A 20,278-nucleotide genomic window follows, 5' to 3' on the forward strand; every position below is an offset into this window, starting at 1 on the left:
ACTAAAAGCCATACGCCATTTTATTTTTTGCCGCACTCCATCACAAGAGGGCTAACGCCAACAAATACACACCGGAAGGAAGTGAATTAGGTATCTTTAATAGTAAATTTTTTATTGCATTAATAAGAATGCAACAGGAGTAGGCTACATGATCGTATGTACGCCGTGTACCGTTGTATTCAAACTCCTATTCCTTCCTTATCGTGTCTTCGCAAGTAGGAAAAACCGCACCCAAGCACTACGCGGGTATTTACCATTCTGCCACACCGTAGTTTGCCGAAGCATTAATGCGAAATGTGCATAAAAACAACATAAAACAAAACTGGACATACCACAGTAAGATGCATGTTTTCAGTGGCTCTGTAGTGAAGTAAGATGGCGATGGCGCTTTGTTTCCGGCTTCAGTAGGTCCAGTCCTACGAGATAGGGCGATGCCAGTTTATTTACTATATGTCCGTGGGCAATCTCCAAAGATCTCTTTGGTCCAAGTAGTGCTCAAAATATTTGTACGAAGAAGAATCTCTTTGATCCAGATCAAGGAATCTTCAATCTGATCGTTGGTTATTATTGTTGCAGCAATTGCTAATTGCGTATTGTTTGACGAAGGGTTGACGTGAGAATGCGAATGCTTTAACTTTTAATATCATTAATAAGAAACACTTAGGTTTTGACATGGAATATATGTGATCCGTGACACGTTATCGTTTGGACTCTAGTTTTAAATAAGAATTGCGGCTTCTTAGTTTGGTTAGGTTTGACCTGTCAAATTATGGCGGTGTGTTGACTGATTTTTTTTTTGTTTTGTTCGGTAAGTGATGATTAAAGGTTAGGGAGTAAAGTTTTTATTTTAGTGATCTTTCAGTGCTGATTTCTCAACGATATATTGATATCTTGCCGGGTTTCGACATTGATCCTGCGATATTTATTGTCAATGCTTCCCTTTTACTTGCTGTGTAGAATTGGGTCCTTTCCTTCTGTTGTGAACGTTTGTGGGGTTGCACATTGAAAGTTGTAGGCAAAAAATGTCAATCTGGTTTTAGATGCTGATGTTAATTTAGTAGGTTGTTAACATGTGATCTACAGTACGTGATAAGCATTTGTCTTTGTAGCGGTCTTGTATGGTATCGTTGCCTGGACCGGCTAATTCCTTTTACGGATTAAATAATCGATTGATGTATGTACAGGTTTGCAGACACGCTGCCGTTTTGTTATACAAGCTTATGATTTTTAAGCTAAAGTTAATAAAGTTGTCCCTGATGGACTTAGGGCTTACTTTAGGATATCAGAGATGTAAGTTCTGATGTTTAGGTACTGGTAGATAGTTAAGCATAGGCTATGGATTTAAATAAGAGGAAAGAGAAGTACCGTGAGAATAAGTAAATAAATGTGCATGAAAACAGAGGCAAGATAACACTAGTTCCAAGAAACAGAGGACAAGTCTGTTTCGAGGACGTATAGCCGACCGGCCACGTAATATTATTTGTTCGCTTATTGACTTTCATTACCTTGTCAGTGTATTATGGATCATGGTATGTGGGATTATTTTAAATTATAATTTTTGGCTTTTTTTTTTTTTACGTTTTACGTGGATTTCAAGGACTTTATGAATTTAGAATCTTGCTGCTTCGCTTTTGTTCATACGAATTTCGCTGACAATTCCTGGAACCGCACTTGAACCGTGGGGGATTCAAAATGAAGGCTCTGGAGGTGGGCGGAGCAATGAGCGCTGATCGGTGACCTGTGGCTGGGGAGTACATAGAGCGGACCAGGCGTTTTCCGATAATCAGGTGTTGTACCAATCTCATCTGAAGTTAAATAATAGGTTACTCATAATTTTGCTATGTTGTGTGCAAGAATGAACATCGAAGTATATTTTGGAGCATAGCCGACTATGAAAACACAAATCACTACGCGACTTCTAAATTTGATTATAAATTCAGGTTTTCACTACCCTTTTACTCTTTGCCCTTTATAGGAACAACTGCAGCTTTCTACATTTTATTTAAGTGGTCAGTAACATAAATATATTGGGGTTTATCCTGTCATTACTTGATTGTGCCTGTTGTAGAAATCTGCCCTCCCCTCTGCCCACTCTCTATATTCCCATTTGTATAGACGCGTCTCACATGTCTCTCTCTCTTTTTGCTGTTTGTTTTACGTTCTACTGATGTGGATTGGTCTTACGACGACGATGGGATAGGAAAGGCCTAAGGGTTGGAAGGAAGCGGCCGTGGCCTTAATTATGGTATAGCCTTTGCCTGGTGTGAAAATGCAGAACCACTGAAAACATCTCCGGGGTTGCCGATCGTGGGGTTCGAACCCACTGTCTCCCGGATGCACGCTCACAACTGCGCGCCTCTAACCGCACGGCCAATTCGCTGGGTACTTTTCTCTTTTCATTATGTTATTTATTAAATATATATTCGTATTCTAACTAGGAGTTGACCGCAGCTTCGCTCACGTCGATTACGTAGTTTGATAAATGTAATTGTTCCTCGGCACTGTATTATGACATTATCTGAAAATCCCGTAAGTATAAAAACTCACTGAAAAATAGGTTCATTTACCCCAGAAACTCTTTGTAAATAACATTTGAGGTATTGCCTTTTGGGGCTAAGATGACCATGGGATACAGAACTGTGCCTGTGAGAAACAGTCTTGTCTCAAGTTGAAAAAAATATGTTTCTTTATTTTTAAAGGAAATTCAAAATACCAACTATCACGTTTGTGACGGCTTCAGTTTTTAAGATATAAGTGTCCTCATGCACTATTAGGGGCAAAAGATCTTCATAGGTCAATGCCTCAAAATACCATTTAAAAAATCCTCATCCACGGAATACAACTCCTCCTTTACTTATTTTCAAAACCCCTTAAGTCCATTAAAAGAAAAGTGTTTCTTTATTTTTAAAGGAGATTCCAAATATCAGTTTTCACATCTGTAACATCTTTAGTTCTTGAGATATAAGTATCCTCATACAAAGAAATCAACTAATTTTTCAATTCATTCACGCCGTCCCTCGTATGTGAATTTTCCAAAGACAAAAGAATAGGTATTTCTTTACTTTGAAGGAAGATTCCAAATACAAATTTTCATGTCTGTAACATTTTCAGTTTTTAAGATGTAAGTATCCTCCTAAAAAGAATTAAACTCCTTTTTCAGCAGCTCCCACCCTCACCCGTTTATTTGATCACTCCCCCTGCCCACTCAAAAATGCGTGTTTGCTGTATTTTTAAAGGAGATTCCAAATACACCACTTTTCACGTCTGTAACTTCAGTTTTTGAGACATAAGTTTCTCCATAAAAATAATTCAATTTTTTTACTCTCCCACTTATGTGAATTCTCCAAAAACAAAAAAATACGTGATTATTTATAAAGGAGTTTCCAGATACCAATTATCACAACTGTAATATCTTCAGTTTTTTAGATATATGTATCCTCATAAAAAGAACTGAACTACTTTTTCACCCATTCCCCCAAGTTGATTTCCACCCCCTCTCAAAATACAAGTTTCTTTATTTTTAAAGGAGATTCCAAATACCAATTTTCAGTCTGTAACATCTTTAGTTTTTTAGATATAAGTATCCTCATAAAAGGAATACAATTAATTTTTCAAACCCCCCCCCCCCGCCCGTTAACCACACCCCCTCAAAAAGTACGCTTTTCTTTATTTTTAAAAAAAGATTCTGAATTCCAATTTTCACGCCTGTAATCTTCAGCTTTTGAGATATAAGTTTAACCATAAAAGAATATTTTTCTGTTCCTTTCACATTTCCCCTTAAGTGAATTTTCCTAAAACAAAAAAATACGTGTTTATTTGTAAAGGATCATCTAAATACCATTTATCACGACTGTAACATCTTCAGTTTTTATCCTCAGAAAAAAAATTAACCCCCCCCCTCCCAAGTTGCTTTTCCACCAAACATGCGCGATTCTTTATTTTTAAAATATATTTCATTTACCTGTTTTAATGCCAGTAATATCTTTAGATTTTTTAGATATAAGTACCCTCATACAAATAATTCAATTTTTCAATTCTTTCACTCCCTTAAGTGGATTTTCCGGAAACAAAAGAATCCGTGTTTATTACTTTGAAAGGAGATTCCAAATACCAATTTTCACTTCTGCAGCATCTTTAGTTTTTGAGATATAAACATCCTCATACAAGGAATTCAACTCATTTTTCAGTTCCTCCCCCCCCCCCTTTTAAGTGTATTTTCCGAGAAAAAGAAATACTAATTTCTTTATTTTTAAAGAAGAATCCAAATACCAATTTTCACGTCTGTAACATCATCGGTTTTAAGATATCACTATCCTAATAAAAAAAATTCAACCCCCTTTTCAGTCCTTTCTACCCTTCCCCCTCTTATGTTGTTTCTTCCAAAAACAAAAAATACATGTTTCTTTATTTTTAAAAGATTAAAAATACCAATTTTCACATCTGTAACATGTTAAGTTTTTGAGATGTTCTGTAGAAATGCCTGTTTTAAAAATTCACCCATTTTTTCATTTTCCCTTAAGTGGATTTTCTGAATACAAATTATCTATGTTTCTTTACCTTTACAGGATATTCCAAGTACCAGTTTTCAAGTCTGTAACATGTTAAGTGTCTGAGATATAGTGTAGGCCTAGATATATTTTTTTTGAAGTTCCACCCAGTTTGTCACTCCTGTTCACCCCCTATTCATTGGATTTTTCAAAAACAAAAACAAAATTCCTATTTCTTTATTTTTAAAGGAGATTCCAGATACCAATTTTCATGTCTGTAACATCAGTTTTTGAGATATAAGTATCCTCTTAAAAGGTCTTAGACCAATTTTCCCCCTTTTTTTATCCCCCTTAATTGGGATTTTGTGAAAACAAAAAAACACATGTTTCTTTATTTTTAAAGGAGATTCCAAATACAAATTTTTACGTCTGTAAACTTTAAAGATTTTGAGATATAGATATCCTAATTTAAAAATTTCAACCCCTTTTCACCCCCTTAGCGACGGAATACCCGAAAATAGTTCCTTAGTGAGCACCTACACCCCAATATAAATGTATTGTCAGAATTTCATTTCTTTATGTTCAGTAGGTTTGGCTCAGCGATGATGAATCAGATAAAGGTTTGTCTATCGTGTAAGGTCTCTCAGCGGATTGTACGCTACTTTGGACATATAATGCGCTGAGATGATAGTCTTCGAAAGCTGATTGTTGAGGGCAAAGTTCAGGGAACCAGACAGCGAGGACGAGTACCAACGCGATGGATTGACATGATGAACGGCCCCTACAGAGTTCTCTCAGAGCAACCACATTGAAAGCTTTAGATAGGGAAGAATGGCGGAGTATGGTTCATCGGCTAGAGGGCTGAATATTATGATAGTCATGACGCCTCGGCCATGAGGCGAAACGAAAAAGAAGAAATAGATAGACTGGAATTCGATTGTCCTCGAGGTTATATTTAGCTCTTGGAGGTTTCATTTTCACTTTGAATACCTCATTGTTTAACAGTTGCAAATGTGTTATTTGTTGTAAGGTAATTGCACAGAATATCTTCAGATGTATGTTAATTTCTGGTGTTGTAGAACAACTATAAAGGTTTTATTCACCATCAAATTGAAACCTGGTTGCACTAGATGTATTAGCTGTTGACTGTCATTAATGGAAATTTATAATGGCATGATTGTGCACTTACTTACAAAGAAATTAAGAAAGAAAGAAAGAAAGAAAGAAAGAAAGGCATAAAGAAATAAAAGAAAATGTGTTAGTAGATATCCCTCTCGGATCCACCTCCGGTGAGCTATATTTTTTTACTATGCTTTTATCGTATAATATGGGCTAGAACAAATTTGTTAATTTTCATAGACTTGTTTAAAATTTGACAACATAAAAGTGACTGCAGTGTGAGTGAATCCTTATGCAGTTAGCCTCACTGATAAATGGTATGCAAGTATGGCTGTAGGATCATTTGTTGTTTAGTTTGGCAGACTGATATGTAATAGCACCTTCTGGCTTGGAGGAAATGCATGGGAAATAGCTCACTCCTCATTTCCCTAGTACCGAGCAGGTGGCTGCGTGTTATGGGTCGCGTAGCTGTCAGCTTGCATGCGGAAGATAGTGGATTCGAACCCCATTGTCGGCAGCCCTGAAGGTAGTTTTATGTGGTTTCTCTTTTTACACCAGGCAGATACTGGGGCTGTAGCTTAATCAACGCCACAGATGATTCCTTGCTACTCCTATTCCTTTCATATACTGTCGTTGCCGTAAGACCTATCTGTTTTGGTGCAGTTTAAAAAATAAATCCCTAGTATGACCCTTCCACAACACCTGATGATGGAACAGTGGCAGATCCATGGTTAGAATAGATGAACACTGCTCTCCTCCCTTAGAGGTGTAGGGTGGTAACAATGTGGAATTTATTCTTCATGATGTGTGAAAATATCCTTTACAAGTAATTCTGTTAATCATATTGCTTTTTGATACGGCATCAGTCCAAAAGCCCATATCGTGTCTACAAGTACTGGCTGTGAAAGCATCAGTGTTGACACATTATTTATTACCACGTGTGTGATTGGTTATGCAGTTTGGGTCATGTAGCTATCAGCCTGCATTTGGTAGATAGTGGGTTCGAACCCCAATGTCGGCAGCCCTGAAGATGGTTTTCCATGGTTTTCTTAGTTCTTTCCTATCCCATTGTCACCTTAAGACCTATATGTGTCGGTGCGACGTAAAGCCAGTTATAAAGGAGGTGGTGCTTAAATGCAAGAAAGCTGCGTCAGTAAATTTACTTGTCCGTTGGTGATCCCCCTCATTACAAAATTTTGGCACCCCAGGGTCTCTAATGCCGCAGTAGGTATAAGGGACGTAAAATTCATAACATAACCTAGATTGTGATTGTACATTCTTTACTGAAAGTGAGACACTGATATAATCAGCATAAAAGTAATGTTTTAATAGGCCTACTTTGTTATGAATATAAGTTTAGTATTTTAATCCATTCATCCATTCATTATCATTATAGACTGTTATACCTTTCAGCGTTCAGTCTGCAAGCCTCTGAGAATTTACTAAACGTCGCCACAATCCTCGATTTGCAACTAGTGTTGTGGCCTCATTTAGTTCTATACCTCTTATCTTTAAATCGTTAGAAACAGAGTCTAACCATCGTCGTCTTGGTCTCCCTCTACTTCTCTTACCCTCCATAACAGAGTCCATTATTCTCCTAGGTAACCTATCCTCCTCCATTCGCCTCACATGACCCCACCACCGAAGCCGGTTTATGTGTACAACTTCATCCATTGAGTTCATTCCTAAATTAGCCTTTATCTCCTCATTCAGAGTACCCTCCTGCCATTGTTCCCACCTGTTTGTACCAGCAATCATTCTTACAACACATCAATATAAAGTATATCAGCCATAGAACATTCTCGACGATCACCTAATACAACTAAATTAGCACAACAAACCACAAGAAGATTGATGAATGAGTGCTACACAACATGAACTCAAATTTTAATAGACTTTTTAAAATATATACTGTTTTAATGTGTTATAATTTTTCAAGTGTTTTATACTGTGGCCTGTATGTTTTAATGTGCTTAATGTACTCATATCCATGTATACTAAATAGGTTTTAGTTTATTGTAACCATCACCACCACCTTTAATCACAAATATTTTAACATAACAATACTGCAATGTATTTTACTTCCATTCTTCATTAGACATCCGGATGATCTAACGTAACATCTTTGTAATTTTGTTTAATGACTATAAATGTTACGTACTAGCTGATGATGGCCATGATAGGCCGAAACCGGTACTAGTGTAATAATTCATTCACATTAAATAAGTATTGATCGGTGGAACACTTTTCTTGTCTATAAATTCAAAGCTGTTTTTACCAACCTAATCAGCTTCCCAGGATAACCAAGGGCTTTCATTTCGATGAGTAGTTTTCCTCTTCACACTGAATCGTACGCTTGTTTAAAATCAACGTACAGTTCATACAGTGGTATGTTACATTCATAGCACCTCTCCAGGATGATCCTCATTGTAAAGATATGATCTATTGTTGAACGGTTTGCATGAAATCCACACTGATATTCTCCAAGATCCTGCTCTGTTTTGTGTGTTAGACGCTTAGCTATTGTTATGGTAAAGATCTTGTACCCTATGCAAAGCAGAGATATCCCTCTGTAATTTTCACATTTCAATTTATTTCCCTTCTTAAGAATTGGGTACACCAAAGCTGTTTCCCATTCTTCTGGTAATTTCTCTGTTCGCCAGATTTCCAGTATCAACTTATACAGTGTTTGTATCAATACCGTTCCACCATATTTTAGCAACTGAGCTGTTATTCCATCTTTTCCTGGTGACTTATTATTCTTCATCGATAAGAGGACACCTTTTACTTCTTCCAAAGTGGGTGGTTCACTATTGCATTCCTCAGATTCACCATCATTAGATTCACTATTTGGCAATTCTAATTCATATTCTTCATTTTGTATTTTAACTGGATTCAAAACCTCCTCAAAATATGCTGCCCATCTATCTAATATTGAGGCAAGGAGATCCACTATCCGCTGTCCTCTTCAATATTGCTTTAGAAACAGCTGTGCGTACCATCACTGCAGATCTTGAAAGGAACCTATCATAGACTAATTCAAATATTGGCATATGCAGATTATGTGGCGATATTTTCCAAAGAGTTGCCCGTCCTTATTTTGTATGCAGCTTACTCTTGATTGAAATCCACTTTTTCTCTGCTTTACGTTTCTGTAAAACTTTCTACTTCTCTTATGCTCATAATCTTGTTGCATCTCTTTTATCAGATCTTTTTCCATTTCTCTTTTCTTTTTTCTACAAAGATTCTTGGCTTCCCTTCTGCATTCCACATATGTTTGGTGAGTAGCTCTTGTTGCCCGTTGCATATTTATCATCCTGCTTTATTTTCTCCAAGGCTAGCTTTACTTCCTCATCATACCAATCCTTCTTTGGCTGTTTCTTTCTTTCTTTCTTTCTTTCTTTCTTTCTTTCTTTCTTTCTTTCTTTCTTTCTTATTTTCTTTTTCCTAGTACCTCCTGGGCTGCATTTGTGATGGCTTCTTTAATCACCCGCCATGATTCATCCACTGTTACTGCATTTTTATGGTTTTTCAAACCTTCTTCTACCTGTCTTTCATACTCCTTCCTCCTTGCATCATCATTAAGTTGTTCTTGGTTAAATCCTTTCCTCCTTTCTGCTTTACCTCTGACTCTTACCACAAGCTTTTGTTACAATTTAGCTCTCACCAAATAGTGGTCTGAATCTATATCCACACCTCTATAAGTTCACACATTCTGTACATCTGATGCATGTCTTTTATCGATCAGTATGTGGTCGATTTGATTCTTGGTGTTCCCATCTGGTGCCTCCCAACTTTCTTTATGACTTCTCTTGTGCGCAAATGTAGTGCTACTGATTACCATATCCTTTGCTGTAGCGAAGTCAATAAGCCGTAACCCATTATTGTTGCTTTCCAAATGTAAACTCTGTGCTCCTATTGTGGGTCTAAATTATTCCTCTTGTCCCACTTTTGCATTGAAGTCCCCAATTACTATTTTAATGTCATGTCTAGGTGCCTCATTGTACTGTTTCTCAAGCTCTTCATAAAACTTATCCTGTAGTTCATCCTCCTTTTCTTCCGTAGGTGCATATACGCTTATAAGTGTGTAATTGAAGAAACGGCCCCTGATTCTCATGATACAGATTCTTTCATTTACTGCCTTGTAAGACATCAATGTATGCTTCAGTTGTTCAGATATCATAAAGCCTGTTCCACAGTTGTTCTCGCTGTTTCCACTATTGATTAAAGTATAATCCTGTAAATCGAACATCTCAATTTCCCGCCATCTAATTTCTTGTAGAGCAGCGATTTCAACATATTTTCTTAGTTCCTCTTCTACTTTTCTGCTATTCCCCAGCTGGAGTAGGCTTCTCACATTCCAAGTCGCTAATACCAATCCATAACAATTTCCTCGCCTAGGTCGTTTTTCAATTTTATCCGTCCGGTTTGTTCTTACTCTTTGAGGCTTCTCAACAGTTTTTTTTTTTTTTTTTTAATGGGATAGAGTTGTCAACCCTATGCCCAACCCCCAACCTGCTGGACCAGGGTATCCCTTTTAGTCTGGATCATCACCTTCGACCTGTCCGGCAAGAGAGGCCCTACCAGTAGCTAAGCTACCTCCGGCATAGTTCTCAGGATCTTTTGACCACACAAGCCCCACCACCACGAAGGAGCTTTCGAACAGGGATTCGGCAAGATATCCCACTAAGTTCTTGAATGCGCAATTATCGCCCTCGAACACCCAAAAAGTACTGGAAAATGTGGTAATTGAGCTCTGAATCAGTAGACCCTATAGAATGCACTATAATCTCCCCACATCAATCTCAATTATGAAGAAAGTAATACCAGTGCAGACCAATGGTGTCTACATGAGGGAAACTACCGGTATCACTGTCAAATGAAGGCGCTGGCCGCGGCCGATGCCAGCAATCTCCATCAATATTGCAGTCCCACCTTTGCTCTTGCAGCCTCAGCACAGCCCACCAGCTTAGTGAACCAGCCCATAACAGGCGAAGGTTGCTGGCGCAGCACTGCCGACTGCTGCTATAAGGAACACCTTCCCATTCCACCATCAGATATTAGTGGCCAAAGGTACATTGCAGGCTCCAAACAGACACCATATATTGAGAAGGGGCCGTGGTATTGCCATCGCTGGAACATAAGCATACACAGCAGAAACGTCGAACTGAAGAGATAAGGCCATCGGCCAGAATTAGCTGAGTTCAAGGGTGGGTTTTTATTGTTTTTTTTGTAACAAATAACAAGACCCCTTAGGGAGGTCCCCTCCCATAGTTCTGGGATACCCCAGCCCCATTGGCAAGTGCTATTTCAGAATTTAGGAAAATATTCAAATACTAAAGGTAAATCTGCCGGAGTTTACCCTAGTACCAAAACTTTACCAAAAATCCCTATTATGCACATTAATAAAATTCTAGTCTTACCCCAAAATTCATAACATTAAAGTATACCTAGTACGGTCACAAATAACCATCCTTATTACAACTAAAATTCCTAATTAAACTATAAAATCCGGGAGATTGCCGACCGGCTTTTTATTCAAAGGAAAATTTTGCTTGTAACTAAATCCCTTATAACTACTAAATTAAGTTACTGTGTGCATTCTTAATCTCCCAACATTAAAAGAAAGAACAGAACAATTAAAAGGAAAAATTGATGATGTTGCAAGGGAACTTAAAACAGAGAAATAACTACTTAATTACGTTAGATTGCAACCTTACTACAATATTCAATTCAATGAGGATAGTAAGTCACTATTCATATACCATGTCATGTACTCATTACTAAAATTTAAACACAGATAATACATTACGTTTCACGTGTCACACCAGTCGGATTAAGATGCGATTAAGCCAGGAATACAAAATTGAAATTACATTACTTTACCGATGAACAGAAAATCCCCATGAAACAATGAAAGTAATTCAAGAGTGCACATACAGAAATCCAACTCACTGATATAAGGAATAAAAAGGCACAAGTAACACCTTCATACCAGAGATTACCAGATAACAGCACGGCACACAAGACTACAGAGCCCATCTGTCCTCCGACACACACACAAGACACAATTTCGATGACCCCTGAATCAGCATTACTAACCAATGGTAAAAGGCACGACCTCAATACTGACTCCATCACAAGAACACACACACCCCCAAGCGATGACACATCAAGTAGTACCAGAAAGTACTCTTGAATTTATCACAAAACGAGACTCTTAGGGCCAATATCATACTCCCAGGAGAGGAATGGCCTCTCAGCACCTTAAGCCCTACGTCTCAGTACACACACCAATGCCTTCCCAAGCCACCCAAGACAGACATACAGTTATTTACAAAAGTAGGACAGATACAGCCTGGCTACCCAATTTTGAAAACTTACTCAGTCCACAAGATCCCATACTCTACGAACTGAGTGATTTAATTTAGAAGACACGAAAACCATAATGCAAGACATTTTAACATCGAGAAAATCGAATAAAACAAAACAAACAGGAAAATTAATTGATTGGCTTTGCTAAATCGTGACACCTCCAAAATTTCACTAGTGACGAATTTAAAATATCCAAAACGAAAATCTTGATGACCTGCAGACCTACTACAAATTTAACATAAATTAATAGCTCAGCATAATGACACTGAAATGAACCTTTTCAGAAAATCTTCCTAGTAATCATTTTTACAATAACAAGGGACATGATTTTCCATCTAGTAAATAAACAATTAAAATTCGGTACATTGATGGAATTTTATGAGACGGATGTGGTGATAGGAGTGGAATCGTGGTTGAGAGAAGGGGTGGGTAATACAGAAGTATTTCCAGAAGGGTATACAGTCTATCGTAGAGACCGAGGAGATAAAAAAGGAGGAGGGGTATTTATTCTGGTGAAGGAAACTTATTGTTCGCATGAATGGTTTACTGCTGAAAGGGATGAAATATTAGGGATAAAATTAGTTTGTGATAATATGAAGGAGGTGGGAATTATAGGAACATATAGGCCTGGAAGAGAGGAAAGAGATATGGAAATATTTGAGAAAATAATAGATTATACTCATAAAAACAATAATGATACAGTAATAATTGGGGGAGATCTAAACTTGCCTGAAGTTGAATGGAATGGAGCTGCAAGTGAAGCCCATGAACAGAAACTGGCAAATAAGTTAATTTGGGAGGGAGGATTTACACAAGTAGTACAAGAACCAACTCGTCTCAATAACTTGCTAGATGTATTCTTGGTTAAACCATGGGAAATTGTTGATAAAACTGAGGTAATTGAAGGAATAGGTGACCATAAGGCTGTAATAATGGATGTAGGACTCGTACCAAAAATGCTTAATAAGAGGGTCACAAAAGACAAGAAATTGTACAGAAAAACTGAAGTTGATGAATTTGGGACTTACCTTAAATCACAATTCAGTTGTTGGATAAGTGAAGGGAATAATGTGGATACACTTTGGGCTAAATTTAGAGGAATAATTTGGGAAGGAGAGAAGAGATTTGTACCTTTTAAGAAGGGTAAAATGACCTCAGACCCTGTTTATTACACAAGGGAAATAAGAAAATTAAAAAGAAAATGTAGAATAGTAAACAGGAAAATCAAAGAATGTAGGGAGAATAGAGAAACTAGAAAACAACTAATGAGGGAACTGAATAGAGTGAAAAAGGAAGCAAAAGAGAATTATATGAATGGCATTCTTCAAGAGGGTAATGACCACAAAGGGAAATGGAAAAAGCTGTATTCATATATTAGGAATCAAAAAGGAAAAGGAATCCAAATTCCTACAATGGTGGGAGAAGGGGGTGAACACTATTTAACAGATACTGAGAAAGCAAACCTCTTTAGTAGGGAATTCCGAGATTCAGTAGAAGATTGTCAGGACTTGGAAACCGTAACAGAAGATAGAGAGGGAGAGACACAGAGGGAAACAAGAAGCTTTTCATTCACAAATGAAGATATTTTCAGAGAAATCCAACTGCTTCAGCAAGGAAAAGCAGCAGGAAGTGATCAAATTACTGGGGAGGTATTAAAGACAATGGGGTGGTATATAGTGCCTTATTTAAAACTTCTCTTTGACTATGTCATAAATAATAGTGTGATACCAAAGGAATGGAAGGAATCTATAATAATACCAATTTATAAAGGAAAGGGTGATAAAAGGAAACCAGAGAACTACAGACCAATCAGCCTGACCAGTATAGTTTGTAAAATACTGGAGAGTTTAATAGCAAAGTACATCAGAGGGATATGTGATGATAAAAATTGGTTCATGAGGAGCCAGTATGGATTTAGAAAGAAATTTTCTTGCGAGGCACAACTGGTGGGATTTCAGCAGGACATATCAGATCAGTTAGATTCAGGAGGCCAGTTAGATTGCATAGCCATAGATCTTTCCAAAGCCTTTGATAGAGTGGAACATGGAATATTATTAAAGAAATTGGAGGGAATAGGATTGGACGTAAGGGTTATACGTTGGATAAGAACATTTCTAAATACAAGGGTTCAGAAAGTCAAAGTAGGAAATAATATATCACAGGAAGAGAAAGTCTGGAAGGGAATTGCACAGGGTAGTATAATCGGCCCGTTACTTTTCTTAATATACGCAAATGATTTAGGGAACAATATAACATCGAAATAACATTGAATTGCACAGGGTAGTATAATCGGCCCGTTACTTTTCTTAATATACGCAAATGATTTAGGGAACAATATAACATCGAAAATAAGATTGTATGCAGATGACATAATTGTTTATAGGGAAATAAATAACATTGAGGATTGTTCAGAATTACAAAGGGACCTTGACAGTATCCAGGAATGGGTTGAAGAAAATAATATGAAGATTAATGGAGCCAAATCAACTGTTACAACTTTTACAAACAGGAGCTTTAAAACTGAATTTGAATATACTTTGGATGAGGTAGTTATCCCAAAAGATGGCAAGTGCAAATACTTAGGTGTGAGATTTGAAAGTAATTTGCACTGGAAGGGTCATGTTGACGACGTTGTTGGGAAAGCATACAGATCATTACATGTCATAATGAGGCTACTTAAAGGATGCAACAAAGAATTAAAAGAAAAATGTTACTTAAGTATGGTTCGTCCATTATTGGAATATGCAAACAGTGTTTGGGATCCTCATCAAGAATACCTAATAAAAGAACTAGGATGGTGTGCAGAGGAAAGCAGCAAGGTTTGTAACAGGGGATTTCAGGAGAAAGAGTAGTGTATCAGAAATGTTAAAGGAACTTGGGTGGGAAACTTTAAGTAAGAGAAGGGAGAAAAGTAGACTTATAGGATTATATAGAGCCTATACAGGAGAAGAAGCATGGGGAGATATCCGTGAGAGGCTTTGGTTGGAAAATAATTATATTGGTAGAACTGACCACAAGTACAAAATTAGAAGGAATTTTAGCAGAAGCGATTGGGGTAACTTTTCTTTCATTGGGAAGGGCGTGAAGGAGTGGAACAGTTTACCAGGGGTAGTGTTTGATCCTTTTCCAAAATCTGTACAGATATTCAAGAAGAGAATAAACAACAACAGAGATAATAAATTAAATGTTAGAGGGCATTCGACCAGTGCAGGATATTGTAAATAATAAATGTGTGTGATTAAATTAATTCCATCCCCTGGTCTAAGGAGTTTGGACAGCCCAAGTAGGGGACTGCCTGTAGGGGTGAAGTACAGTGGGGACTTCGAGGGCCCTGGGACCGCTACGGTAGCTGTGAAGGCCCTTCAGGAACTCTGAAAAGTGGTGGCAAAAGGGGCTCTGGTTAAGACGCAGCAGGTCGTTATGCTACTTAGGTTCCAAAATGGGTAAAATATAAATATGTAAATAAATTCAATGTTAATTTTAATCTTATACCAGTTGTATAGTATTATTAGAAGTAATTTCACATACCGTACTGTATATGAGTTGACTATGTTTGTAAGATATTATAAGTAGAATTTTGTAAACAATATAAATTTATTAAGGATGATGTGTGTGTTTAATAGAAAAAAAATTATTAGCTTAAATTGTATAATATTGTATTCTAGGAAAATTTTCTTCGTCTCCTGTTAATTTAAAATTTAGTGCTTGACAATAATGTATTTTAGTGTACCATTTGCCACCGAGGTAGACACCTCATTTGCAAATAAAGAGATTTTTGATTTTTTTTTTTTTTTTTTTTTTTTTTTTTTTTTTAAATATTGGGCCAAAGATCACAGAAGAATCTCGTATCAGATACACCAGATTTCAAACATGTCACAAGCACAAATGCGGATCTGTAACCCGTCAAAATTTGCCAAAATGACCTCAGCGGATGCTGGACTATTAACATGGTGAGCACGTTACACCCTACAGCCCTCGTAGTACCCTTCCTAGCAAGTATAGGAACACACGGGTAAATAAATATACGTGACAAGGGAACAGACACATGATGGAAACGCTCAGTAAGAGACACTAGGAAATTTTCATTCAGATTAAAAGAACCTGTACTCTCTAATCTGATTGGAGAATTTAGTATCTGGCTGGGAATTGGTCCAAATAGTCCCATACCTACTCGGAAACGAACCCAAGTCCAGTAAAAGACCAAACACTACACCATATGACCGGAAATTTAAATACATACCGAGCTAAAATACAACATAAAAATTCATTTTAGAAGATCACACACGTAGAATACTGCCATATAAAACACAACAGGGAACAAGAAACAAAACTTTGAAACTAATTTGCCAAATCACGATATTTGCAAACAGACAACAATCGAAGAAATAGACGAAAAATATGAACTTTAACCTCAAAATTATTGCTGAAAATTTACGACAAAAGAAATTTCAGAAAACTTCACGAGATATCATGCTAAAATTAACCAAAACAAAATTATTAATCTGACCATTCACACTACAGTTCTCACGGTCTGGAAGAAGCACCAGAAGATTAAGACAGGAGTGATTATATATGATGGAATTGAGCGCTCATAATCTCGGGGTAAGTCGAGCAATCATCTTCCTTTAACACATATGGAATTCAGCTGTTCGGGAGATAACATCAAGTCAATCAGGGAAGTACAGCACTTAGCATAATTTCACAACGTAGTCTAAAACAACCAGCAATTACACAGATGTTTAACATGGATCAAAGAAACTATCGTAAGTTAACAACCACACATTGAAATTTATCACCGAGGACTTAATTTAGAACATGGCACACGCTTTGTGATATTACCACTTTACCACAAACACGTGGTCAGCGGAAGGCCGGCCACCAACAAAAATTTAATGAAAATTAACCATTAAACAAAAAAAAATTCGTTACGGATAGTGATTTACCATTTCCTCTAGCCGTTAATTACAAGGTGAAACACAGCAACACAGACTGCACATCGCGGAACGAAAACACTTGGTATGTAGAACTTGAGCAAGAATTATGAAATAAATAAGTAGGAATTAAGAATACACACGTAACAAATACAACCTATGAAAGAAACATGTTAAGAACATATTCAAAATTAAGATCTAAAATAATTTTACAAAAGTTAACCGAGAAAGATTTTTGCCAACCTTTCCTCCTTCCATAACACACGCTCTGATATCAGTGTAGCCGCACTCAAGATATAATTACGCCTACACGAACTAATAAAAATAATATATTATATGAAAATAAACTTGGAAATTATAAAATAAAAATACGAAAATAGAGAATAGTAAAATAGCACAGTAGCGGTGATTTCACACCTAAGGTTGGGAATGTGACAGTTAACTAATCTAAACGTAAAATTGAACCAAATGCAAAGGAAAACTTACAGGCCTAATAAACGACAACTAAGGACAGGAATGTGGAACATGCAGGTGCCCTATTGAGGTCCGCAGGAAGGTATGACGTTATGGGGAAGAAAAGGTTTGCAAGAATCACCCTCTAGCTCAACTATATTCTAATTAACCAAAGATACAGATCCACTAGGTAAACCAAAATAAAGACATAATCGAGATACTTTAAGTAATTGATCAAAACACAAGGTTTAACATCGTAGGATTATACAGAATTACAATGTGTTGTCAATAACAAATGCAGGTGAAAGAATTGAAATTACAGACAACGGGAATCTAGGGCAAACTCAGACGAGTTGAATTTAAATCATTTAAAGTTACTTTAAACAAGAAAATACCGAAACACAAAAGGAATAAAAGAAAATAAAACTAATTGAAAAACATATAAATAGGACTTGCCGAGGATAGTACAAGTTCCCGAGGGGAGCTAGGTCCCGAACGCGAACACTGGCTAGAGCGGTCGGATGGAAAATGATGCGGTCTAATCGCATCCCGCACTCGAAGCGGCAGAAGGCCGAAAATGGACAAATCACAATCAACCAATGGGACACCAAATTCCTCTAGATTCCAGTTTTTTCGCCAATTAGAAAGGCCGTTTTTTGGCCAATCCAATTGCATGGCCATATCTGGTCATTTCCTAACTTGCTGAAGCTAGAGGAATTGCATCACCTAAACTCTCCACGTGCAGCACCTACAGTTCCAAAAGTTATGTACCTCATGCTTTTAAAGCACAATATTAAAATTCTGACATACAGAATATACCATAATAATACCTTCAGTTATTCTTCTTCTTCATACAATAACTAAAAAAATAACATTCAATAAATTCTTCAAGTTACATAAAATTTGAATACAAAAATCATTTCAAAAATAATTCTCACATCTTGCAATGTTCATTCTGTCAAAAAATAAAATGATAAAAAACATATTAAGAAATACCATAATCAATGATTTTGAAAATTTTGAGAGTTCAAATTCTTTTCTTGATGTTTTTTAAAGTAAAAGGTAAACAGTTTACATTTCCAAACTCAAATAATGTATTTTCACAAAAAACAATGCTTATTTCCAGTTCACCGTCCCACCAGCGCCGACAGTCTTTGTTTTTCTATTATGTAGGATTGTACAGTTTTTATTATGAATATTTGTGCTTCGTAAATATTTATATAACTTTCATTTTAGATTAATAGTATCTATGGTACATAGCTCAGATCTTTGTAATTCAGCGTTATGCTGTTGCTGATCCTGAATAAATAAATCCAGACCAATGATCATGTCCAGGCCAGTAATTGTCACACAGGAAACTAGAGGCCTAATGCCGCTTTGTGGGAGCAGAACTGGATCATCTGTAGTTTGTTATTACACCAAACAATTTAATATCTTACACTAAAACACATCTCGTCACTAGCAAAATGTTGCAAATTTAAAATGAGGCGATTTGGTTGGCAGTGATTAGTATAAATGTCAGTTGTTTGTAGTGTATTATCTTATCAGACAACTTCATATGCTTATAAACCCACATATTAAAAATGCAAATAACAGAACTGACAAATCTGGGCTAAAATTGTTTGCTTATTTTCCCTCATTCATTTTCAAACAGCATATGGTACAGTAAAGCAGAAGTTTCACAAATATGCTCCACAAAAACTGTTTTTAGATAAAGGCATCTATGAACTAATAATCTGATGCATAAGATTTTCAGAAGAATCTGAAATAGAAGTACCAAACAATGTGCAGAGTTGATCCTCCTGTGTAGTCTCATTACTCAGTTTATTTTCAAACTTGCAGACTGACTTCTGAAAGATAATGTTGACAAAGATATGGACAGTTTAATGTAGATAGATAGGCCTATTTTCTGGCCATTCTGATTTTTTCTTAGTCCTTACGTGTTTTCCAAGGATAATACATATGCTCTTAGAGCTTGTCTATTAAGTAAATCAGTCGCAGTCATTTGAGGATCTTTAAGGTTTCTTTCCAACAGTCCAGTCTTATGGCAGATGTTGAACTTATAACTGTTCCGATGCTGAAAAGTTTTTTTCCTACCTCCACAGGTATAAATTTATTTAGTCTGCAGCATTTGGGTCAACGTTTCTTGTGGAAAAACACTTAATTAGTTTGGAAGTTTTTGTTCCCAGCGTCTGTAAAGTGAGGTAAGTGAATGAAAGCTTTACATTAAATACTGCATGAAATAATTTCTGCTCTAGTCTCTAAATGTTATACAGTAACCAATAAACAAGAATTTATGGCACACTCGTGAGACAGGCAAGAGGCTACCTGATAGACAACTGCTTCTTTGTCCCTTCATCTGTCCTGTAAGGCTCAGTCGTTAGTTGTTACGTGGTAATCTGACTCTCAGCTCTCATGAATCCACCTTGGGTAGTGAGTGAGTGAGATAGGAGAGCTACAGGCCTGCCTGCAGGCACACCTCAACCGCTGCTTCTCTTGTCTCTTTCGTCCGGTTCGTACAGAAGAAGACGACATGAATTTTCTGGACGATTAAACTAGAACACTTATATTTTACCATACCCTGAAAATACAACTACTTCCTTACCAGGTATTATAAAGGCAGGCTTGCCTCAGAGGTGGTTGTTGTCGTCGTGTTGTGTGGTGTGTTAATTACTTCAGTTAATAATAATAATAATAATAATAATAATAATAATAATAATTTCTTCCTTTCTCCTCCTTTTTTCCCCTTCATTTCCCATTTCCAATCTTCTGAGTTGGGTTGTGAATCAAGGACCTCCCAAGGACCTCCTCTCTCTTTCACTCCTCTTCAATATTTCTTCAAATTTTACTCCTCTTTTCTCTATACTCTCCTTCGCCATATCCATCCAACTCTTTCTGGGCTTTCCCCAATGC

General features: G+C 36.8%; 1 protein-coding gene across 3 annotated transcripts in view; it reads left to right on the forward strand.

Moving 5' to 3' along the window:
• The first annotated feature begins 554 nt into the window (after positions 1–554).
• The window catches only part of LOC136863230 (E3 ubiquitin-protein ligase RNF34), a 349,689-nt gene continuing 329,965 nt past the window's right edge, over positions 555–20,278 (forward strand). For 2 of the 3 annotated variants that reach the window (XM_067139600.2, XM_067139602.2), the window contains exon 1: positions 19,470–19,569. The gene's annotated coding sequence lies outside the window, so the exon portion shown is untranslated. Of the gene's footprint in view, positions 809–19,469; positions 19,570–20,278 lie in introns of those variants that run through there. The other variant, XM_068226351.1, reaches the window with a different exon arrangement.

Source organism: Anabrus simplex, chromosome 2, assembly GCF_040414725.1.
Source record: "Anabrus simplex isolate iqAnaSimp1 chromosome 2, ASM4041472v1, whole genome shotgun sequence".
Classification (NCBI taxonomy): domain Eukaryota; kingdom Metazoa; phylum Arthropoda; class Insecta; order Orthoptera; family Tettigoniidae; genus Anabrus; species Anabrus simplex.